Below are 8793 nucleotides of genomic sequence, written 5' to 3'. Positions count from 1 at the left end.
TATCCCTCTACAAAATCAATAAGAGATAATTTCCAAAAAATTTGAACAAAAAAGTAGGATTTTGAACATGACCCTTTCCGATTTCGATTAAATTCGGTACACACATTCTTCTTGTAAATACGGAATTTAAAGTTTTCCAAAATTTTCAAATTCTTTACGGTCCAGATTTTATCGATGTTTAAAGTTCATATTTTTTTGGATTTTTTTCAACAAGCATTAAATGTAACATCGTGTATTTACTAAACTGTTTATCCGATTTTAATCGTTTTAGTTTCCAATTAAAGCCTATGTCTTGTAGTTTCATAATATTCAAAATATTTAAAAATTGGATTATTTTATTAAAAATTGATATACTTGAGATTCTCTCATTGTCCCTTTCTGAAATTTGTATATTTTATTGAATACACTAGAAGTAATCTTATGTGAAGGTATAAAGAAAAAATATGGGGTCTTTTTTGAGACATCCTTAACTAAGACGTTGTTTTCGGAAAAAATTTAATATTTATAGTTTTACTTATTTTTATATAAATAATTTTATGGGTCTTATTCACTACAGCAGAAATATTATTATTATAGCAAAAATATTGAAAATTCAGATAAAATAACCTTAAATCTTGGTGAATTCAAAGAGCTTTTAGGAAACAATATAAATGTTGATGTAGCAAATGAATTATGAGGGTTATATTTAAATATGCAAGTTTGTAATTCTGGAAAAAAATTTTCAATAATATTTTCGAAATTAAAAAAATAAGAAAAATAAATTTCAGAAATTTGGTAAGAATAAAAAGAACTAGTTATATTGAATCTTTTTTTCTGAGTTGATTGATAGGTTCCCAAAAGTAACACAAGCACCCCAAAATCGGTACCAATTTTTTCTAAATTTAACAACACTTCTGAAGGATAATGCAAAATTAAATAAAACCTTAATAAGTTTTATAGGATCCTTAATGCCCCTATAAAATTCCATAAGAGTCGGTCTATATTATATCCGAGTCGGTCCATAATAACAAGTTTACCTCTACATATGTAAATCCTCTTTCAGAAAATAAATTTATTCCTAATAAATTATTAAAACATATTAGTATTCGAAAAAATGATTTGTTTTAAAACATTTTTTTAGAGCTCGGTCCGCGATCCAAACCATTAATATCGTATTCCGAAAATAAAACCTATACACGATAATAAAATTTAAGCATAAATCTAATAAATGAGCATATCTTGATAAAAAGTGTTGTGTTGGTGCGTATGTAAAATTCGGCATTCCTGAACATTTGCCTGTTTTTACATGCTAATACATTTTTATTTTATTGTAGGTATATTTTCAATTTTAATTATTTTTTTCAAAAAATGTTTTTGGAAGATGTTAGCCTTTTTAGCATGTAGTTACTTCATTGTAGTGACACCAAATTTTTAACAAAACAACGCTTCTTAAGCTTATTTTTTCAAAAATTTTTCACAATTATTGCACAATAATATTTAAAATAATTCACTTCTTAATTAAATTTACAGTGTAAATTATAAATTACAATAAACATATGCAAAAAATTTTTGTGAGAATTTCTTAAAATTTCACAAAACATCTCAAAACTAAATTTTTGCAGTTCTTTAAAGTTCTTCAATTATAAAAAGTGCAACATAGAAGAAAAAAATGCCAAAAATGCACTTTTAATGCTAAAAATTTGTAGCAAAAGACGAAAAAGTGCTAAAATGCATCTAGCACTTTTTTCTAAAAAATAAGTGCAGCCGACGAAAAAAAGTGCTAGAATTGCACTTTTAATGCCGTTATGGCAACACTGCTTGACAGCATACAACAAAGTAGGAAGATGTCGCTTTGTTTCAGAATTGTTAAGGATATAACAGTTAGAGTCCTCAAATTTTGTCGGAGGGAAGTTAGTGTCAATATGATTATTTAGGATGAAATGTGGGCGGACTAGCGTTAGGGGGCGTGGCACCTCCCATATAATTTATATAGAAAAAAATCGTTTATCGTTTAAGTTAGAATCTTAAAATTTTGCTCGAATAACTTTAACATCCATATTAACATTTGGGTGATAAATTGGCGGACTATCCATGATGTTTATTTAAAGACAAAAGGGAAGGACTAGCAGTAGGTGCGTGGCACCTCACATATAAATTGAATACAAAAATTCGCCTATCTGGGAAAACTATTTGAGTTAGAATTTTAAAATTTTGCACGAAGATCTTTAACATTCATGTACACATTTTGGTAATAAATTGGCGAACTACCAATGGGGGCGTTACACCTTCCATATGAATAAAATATTCTTGTTAAAAGTTCTATCTCACAATGTCATTTAAGCCAAAAAGCTGGTAACTGTTTGGTTTCATGTTAATTTAAAAAAAAACGAATTTATTTGAATTACAAAAAATAGTTTGCTCATAAAAATAGATATACATCAGTAATTTGTAATTTGTTTATATTAAATTTTATTTTTGTGCAATTTTTGTTTCTTTTTACGTGAAACGGTAAGTATAATTTTATTTTAGCAACAATTTTATAAAAAATAGGACTTTTTGAAGAATATGGGACGAAATCATCATTGTACTGAAGGTGAAAAAAAATGTCCAAACAATAAGAAATCAAGGAAAATCATTGTAAAATATAGCAGAGAACAAAGGAAGATCATTATATTTTGTCCAAAATGCTTTATCCAAAAAAAAAGGAAACTCGCGGTAGACCAAAAAAAAAAACAAAAAAGAAACAGATAGACGGTCGTCCAAATGGTTAAAAAAACCCTTTTATATCATCGAAAACTATTTCTGCGGAGCTATGTAATGAAATCAGTCCACAAAGAGTTCGACCGGAAGAGTTTCCTTTTTTTTCTTTTTTGGATAAAGTATTTTGAACAAAATGTAATGATCTTAATCCTTGATTTCTCATTGTTTGGACAATTTTTTTTTCCTCTTCAGTACAATGATGATTGCGTCCCATTTTTTTCAAAAAGTCCTACTTTTTCTAAAATTGTTGCTAAAATTAAAATTAGACTTACCGTTTCACGTAAAAAGAAACAAAATATTGCACAAAAATAAAATTTAATGTAAACAAATTACAAATTACTGATGTATATCTATTTTTATGAGCAAACTATTTTTTGTAATTCAAATAAATTCGTTTTTTTTTTTAAATTAACATGAAACCAAACAGTTGCCAGCTTTTTGGCTTAAATGACATTGTGAGATAGAACTTTTAACATGAATATTTTATTCATATGGAAGGTGTAACGCCCCCAGTGGTAGTTCGCCAATTTATTACCAAAATGTGTACATGGATGTTAAAGATCTTCGTGCAAAATTTTAAAATTCTAACTCAAATAGTTTTCCCAGATAGGCGAATTTTTGTATTCAATTTATATGTGAGGTGAAACGCACCTACTGCTAGTCCTTCCCTTTTGTCTTTAAATAAACATCATGGGTAGTCCGCCAATTTATCACCCAAATGTTAATATGGATGTTAAAGTTATTCGAGCAAAATTTTAAGATTCTAACTTTAATAGCTTCTAAGATAAACGAATTTTTCTATATAAATTATATGGGAGGTGCCACGCCCCTAACGCTAGTCCGCCCACTTTTTGTCCTAAATAATCATATTGACACTAACTTCCCTCCGACAAAATTTGAGGACTCTAACTGTTATATTATTCCAATATAAACAAATTTGTTTATATAATTAATATGGGAGGTGCCACTCTCCTCATGGATAGTCTGCCAATTTATTACCCAAAATGTGTACATTGATGTTAAAGTTATTCATGCAAAATTTTAAGATTCTAACTGTAATAGTTTCCAATATAAACGAATTTTTGTGTAGTGTAGTGGTTGTGCAAAACAAAAGAAACTAGTGTTGCCAGAGTGGTAGCGGCGCTGGTATGCTCGCGTTCGCCGGGCTTGGAGCTCGCCGGATGGGGGTGGTTCTTGCTACCACTCTAGACACCTACACACACACATAAAAACCATACCAGCTACGACCTATAACGGCTGGCAGATGTTGTGCCAGGATAAACCCTCCCACTCGGGATTGGATAATCCCGCCATGACATCTTAATATTAGGGATGTCCCAAAATTTACCCTGCAAACTTTCCTCTCCCTACTTACCGCCGCTTATATTGTTTAATCGATCATTTTAATTGATTAAGACTTTTAAAAATTTCATTTAAACATTATAAATGATGGATTTTATTATCGAAATTATTCTCAAACAAACTTTAACAATATTAGATTTAAAAATTTAGTTTAGTTTTAATCTTAATTTTAAGTTCAGATCTAGGCTTTACAATTTAGATTTAGTTTTATATTTAGGCTTTAAATTTAGAATTTAAATTTAGCTTTAGTTTTAGATTTAGGTTTAAATTTAAGTTTTAAAATTTTAAATTTAGATTTAGCTTTAGTTTTAGGTTTAAATTTAAATTTAGCTTTAGGTTTAGATTTAAATTTAGCTTTAGTTTTAGGTTTGAATTTAGGTTTAAATTTAGAATTTAGCTTTAGGTTTGAATTTAGGTTTAAATTTAGAATTTAGCTTTAGTTTTAGGTTTGAATTTAGGTTTAAATTTAGAATTTAGCTTTAGTTTTAGGTTTGAATTTAGGTTTAAATTTAGAATTTAAATTTAGCTTAAGTTTTAGGTTTGGATTGAGGTTTAACTATATGCACTCGAATTTATGTTTGCGTTTCAAAAGTTCATAATTCCGCTCGGGGATAAACCGGATCTGTCAATTCTTTTTCTGCGGCAACTAGCTGGTTTACGGGAGGCAATTATAGAGCGGGAAGAGTTCTTTTGGCTGATGAGGCTTTCCTGTCAGTCCGTATTAGGGTCCGTTCGGGTAAACCAGGTAAGTAATTGAAAATATATTTTAAGTTAACACACCTTTTAAATAATTTTGCTTGTTTTCACAGGTTTTTTTGTTATAAATATATATGGCTAAGACAACCTGAGATCTCAAAATCACGCGTTACTTTGTAAGAGGCCTGAGCTCAACCCTGTTCGCGCACGTTTGAAAAAAAAAAAACGCAAACGGAATGGATTCGATACGATGAATGATAGGTAAGCCTAGCAATTCGAATATATATTTACTTAGTCTAACCTTTCCTTTTTATAGAAAATTATTTAAAAAGGACACTCGTCCGGTCCGTCCTGTCATCCGGGTGCAAACTCACAGAAGATCGGAAAACCAAAAATTATACCAGAGCACCCCAGGCGTGGTGGTGCTGGAAAACAGCCCACCTTTTTCATTGTGTTGCCACCTGTTTAAGTTTCTTCTTCTTCTATTCAGTAGCTCTATTACAGGGTGCACACGACAAACCCCACCACTCCTGTTATCCATCCCTGGATACAGGATGGGAGGAAAAAAAAGCACCCTAATATTTCTGAACTACCCTAATGCCCTATAACTTTTTTGGGATTTTGGGTATTTTATTATTCCCATACAAAAAATTTGCACTATGGCAACCCTTATTCATTCGAGAACAAAAGTACGACTCTGTACCGCCGTTAAAAACTGGCCAGGCGGCGACGTACTGTGAACAGCTGCTTGAATGAATGGAAGAGGAGGAGGCAAATAAGAAAAATACTACGCGTGGGTGAAGAAGAAGCACCCAAACAAAAAAAAATATCAATGGATACAACGAGGTAAGTATTTTTTTGTTAATAAACAATAAAATAATAAAAGTATTAATTTAAATAGTTTAATAATTGTTTCTTTTGTTTCTTTACAGGTTCTGGTGGATTTCTATGGCCGTATAAGGGGATTTTAAATAAGGTAAGTAACAAAAACATAGTGATAGAAAAATTTATTAGTGGTGTTGTTAACTAACACAACCAATTTTTTTTTTCTTTACAGGGATCATGTTGGCTGCCTTGGGCCTATATAAAAACCTTGATGGCCGATTCTGAAAGATGGCGGATCGAAGCAGAATGAAACGGTAAGTAAAAAAAAATGTGGAAATTATTATAAATATTTATATAAAATTTTCTAATAATTTTGTTTTAAATTTTTCAGGTTTTGTTCCAGATGGGCCAGTGGACTAGGGATTAAGGTGATTCCGGGAATTTAAGGTAAGTGTAATGGATTATATTTGAAATATAAAAAGTGGACTTTAGTGAAAATTAAAATGTGGTTCGGTGCAAAAAAAAAAATTGGTTACAGTGTGCGTCAAAAGTGTGAGTGCCGTGTAAAAAAAATTTAATCGAATAAAATAAAAAAATTTTATAAATTTAAAATAATTTCGGTTCGGGTTTTGGAAAAAGTGAATTCGGGTAAAAAAAATATTTTGGAATTTACAGTGCGTGTAAAAAGTAAACGGAAAAAAAATACTTGAAAAACTTTTAACAATCGTTTCGTGTAGAATAATTAAAAGTGAAAATGTTAAAGAAAAAAAATTATTTGATCGGAATTTACAGTTAATGCAAAAAAAAGTTGGAAAAAAGAAAATTGTTTAAGAAATTAGAGTGGTTCTGAAAAGTGACAAAAAAAATGTAAAATTTAAATTTGGAAGATACAGTGAGAACGAAAAGTGAAGTGACAGTGAAATATTTTTTTTCTTCAAATACAGTGGGTGTAAAAAAAGTGAAAATTTTTTGTGACTGGAACTAATAAGCGAGACCAACGGAAACTACAGTTTGAAAATTTACAGTGGCCATCAGAATTTGTGAATCAGTTCAATTTAAAACAAAATTATTTGTGTAAACAAAAATGAAGTGAACCGTGACCAAAACCTTTTGTAACCAAAACAAAAGAAAAATTAATAAAGAAAACTCTAAAAAATCAAACCAATCCTAAATGGATAAAATAAAAGAAAAGTGAAAATAAAATTATTTCTCCAATTAAAATATCTTTTTGCTTTAATTCAAAATTAATAATTTTATAAATTTTCTTTTACTTTCAGCTAATAAAATTCAATTGGACCTGGGATTTGGCCTTGGTTGCTGCTTCCGTTCAGGAAAGGTAAGTAATAAACCTAAAACTAAATAATATATAATGAAACATAATTTCATTTATATTAAGTTTTTTCTTCATATTCACGACTTAATCGTAGGAATTTGGTAGAAATGTAAGGACTAAGTTCACCAAAGCTCATAGACTAACGTCTAGAGACTTTGGCGAGAAATACCCCTTACAATTTCTCCGGAAATAAAAGTAAAAATATTCAAAAATAAAATTATTTTGAAAAAAGAAAAATATATACATAAAGTGTTATTTTCTAAAAGGAATAATAAATAAAAATGATTTGATCTTAGCTTGGAATTTAGTTTGTCCTTTGAGAAGATTACAAAAAGCTAGATTAAATTAATTCAACTAATTATATTTTATTTCTCTTCCACAGGTTATAGATTCAGATTGGACCTGGACCGGAAGCTTGAATGCGGTATATGAACCCAAATATTATTCTAAAACGTAAGTACTAACTAATACTAAACTTATCTAAATCAAATGATTAGATATTGAAAATGACTTGTATCATCAAAATTTACTTTAGACCAAATACTAATTGTTTTGTTTTTCCTTTCACAGGTTGAATCATCAAATTTCGGTTCCTGAAGAAAATCAACAATACCAGCCAACTGTAAGATCGAGAGGAAAATTTCTCCAATCAACGAAAATTTTAATCGGTAAGTGAATACTTTAAATTTCTATTATTAACATCTAATTTTAAGTTATTCTGTTTAGTCTAATATTAGATTTAGTATTTAAATTAGATTTAAAAGCAAACTATAGATATATTGCCTTATTTCGTGATCGTTAAGATCATAAAGTTTTCCATTAGAAAAACTACTTGCCAGGAATAGTTCGTGTTGTGAGAACAACATACCGTAGTGCTAGATTTCCCTGTTAACGAGTAATTTACGTGTTTCTACTCGAAACGCTTGTTGGATACTCGTCGCAGCTTTGCTCCCAGACAATTCAAATTGCCAAATTTTAGTCAGCGCTTTGATGACTAATAATTCCTAACCCTGAGTGCATGGTTCCAAAGGGTGCTATGACGGAATTGCATCTATGACTAGCGTCTGACGATCACAACGTGGTCATAAACGAAAATTAATATATTTAGTCTGGTTGAGCACTCGGCGAACTACTCGTTAACAGGCAAAATATCACGACTGTTTACTGTTCCACAACACAAATGAACTTCCCTGGTCGTAGGCTTTCACTAAAAAAGAAAACAAAGTGTTAAATATAATCAAGGCAAAATATCATTAACAAAATGTTTTGTGTAGAAAGTATCTACTAACTCATTTATACAAAATACAGAAAATAAAATAGGTTTTATCATTTTGGTTCGAGCTAGGAGTAGGTATAATCGTTGGGACTAGAACCACCAAAGATGTTGAAACTATTGTTTCAAATCTTTGGCATGAAATACCCCCAACGATTTTCCTTGAAGGTCTTCAACCTTGTATAGGCTATTACCAATAGGTCTGACAATTCGGCATTTTAAAAATTTCTTGGCTAGTTTAGCATTAAAATTATGTTTGAAATCGCTTTGCTGAAAGTTGCGGCGATAAACCTCTTGACCTGGTACAAACTTGACGGCAACGGGTATTGTATTTCTCGTTTTTCAAATAAGCTTTGTGTAGATTCTCACGAATTTTGTACCGTACTAAGTCCATTTTTACGGGTTTTGGTACTATGTCGATTTCCGGATCATGAAGACATTGTAGTTTCTTCGCAATTTATATACACTTCCGTGCGAAATCATGTTCATACCGAACAGTGCGAAGTACGGCGTAACCCCAATAGACGTTTGGACTGACGACCGCAGCGAAAATTCAATTTCGGAC

General features: G+C 30.4%; 2 long non-coding RNA genes across 2 annotated transcripts in view; both read left to right on the top strand.

Annotated features, from left to right (window-relative positions):
• The first annotated feature begins 4744 nt into the window (after positions 1–4744).
• LOC124421422 lies at positions 4745–5311 on the top strand. Its single transcript, XR_006941654.1, has 3 exons — positions 4745–4846; positions 4911–5058; positions 5114–5311. It is a non-coding gene; the product is annotated as an uncharacterized LOC124421422 (long non-coding RNA).
• Positions 5312–5387: 76 nt separating this feature from the next.
• LOC124421380 overlaps positions 5388–8793 on the top strand; it is an 8099-nt gene continuing 4693 nt past the window's right edge. The window contains exons 1-7 of the long non-coding RNA XR_006941625.1: positions 5388–5643; positions 5730–5773; positions 5855–5936; positions 6014–6069; positions 6900–6958; positions 7338–7408; positions 7526–7623. This is a non-coding gene — a long non-coding RNA (uncharacterized LOC124421380). The remainder of the gene's footprint in view (positions 5644–5729; positions 5774–5854; positions 5937–6013; positions 6070–6899; positions 6959–7337; positions 7409–7525; positions 7624–8793) is intronic.

This window comes from Lucilia cuprina, chromosome X, assembly GCF_022045245.1.
Source record: "Lucilia cuprina isolate Lc7/37 chromosome X, ASM2204524v1, whole genome shotgun sequence".
Lineage (NCBI taxonomy): Eukaryota > Metazoa > Arthropoda > Insecta > Diptera > Calliphoridae > Lucilia > Lucilia cuprina.
Note: the sequence above shows the minus strand (reverse complement) of the source record. Positions and strands in the feature narration are given on the sequence as shown.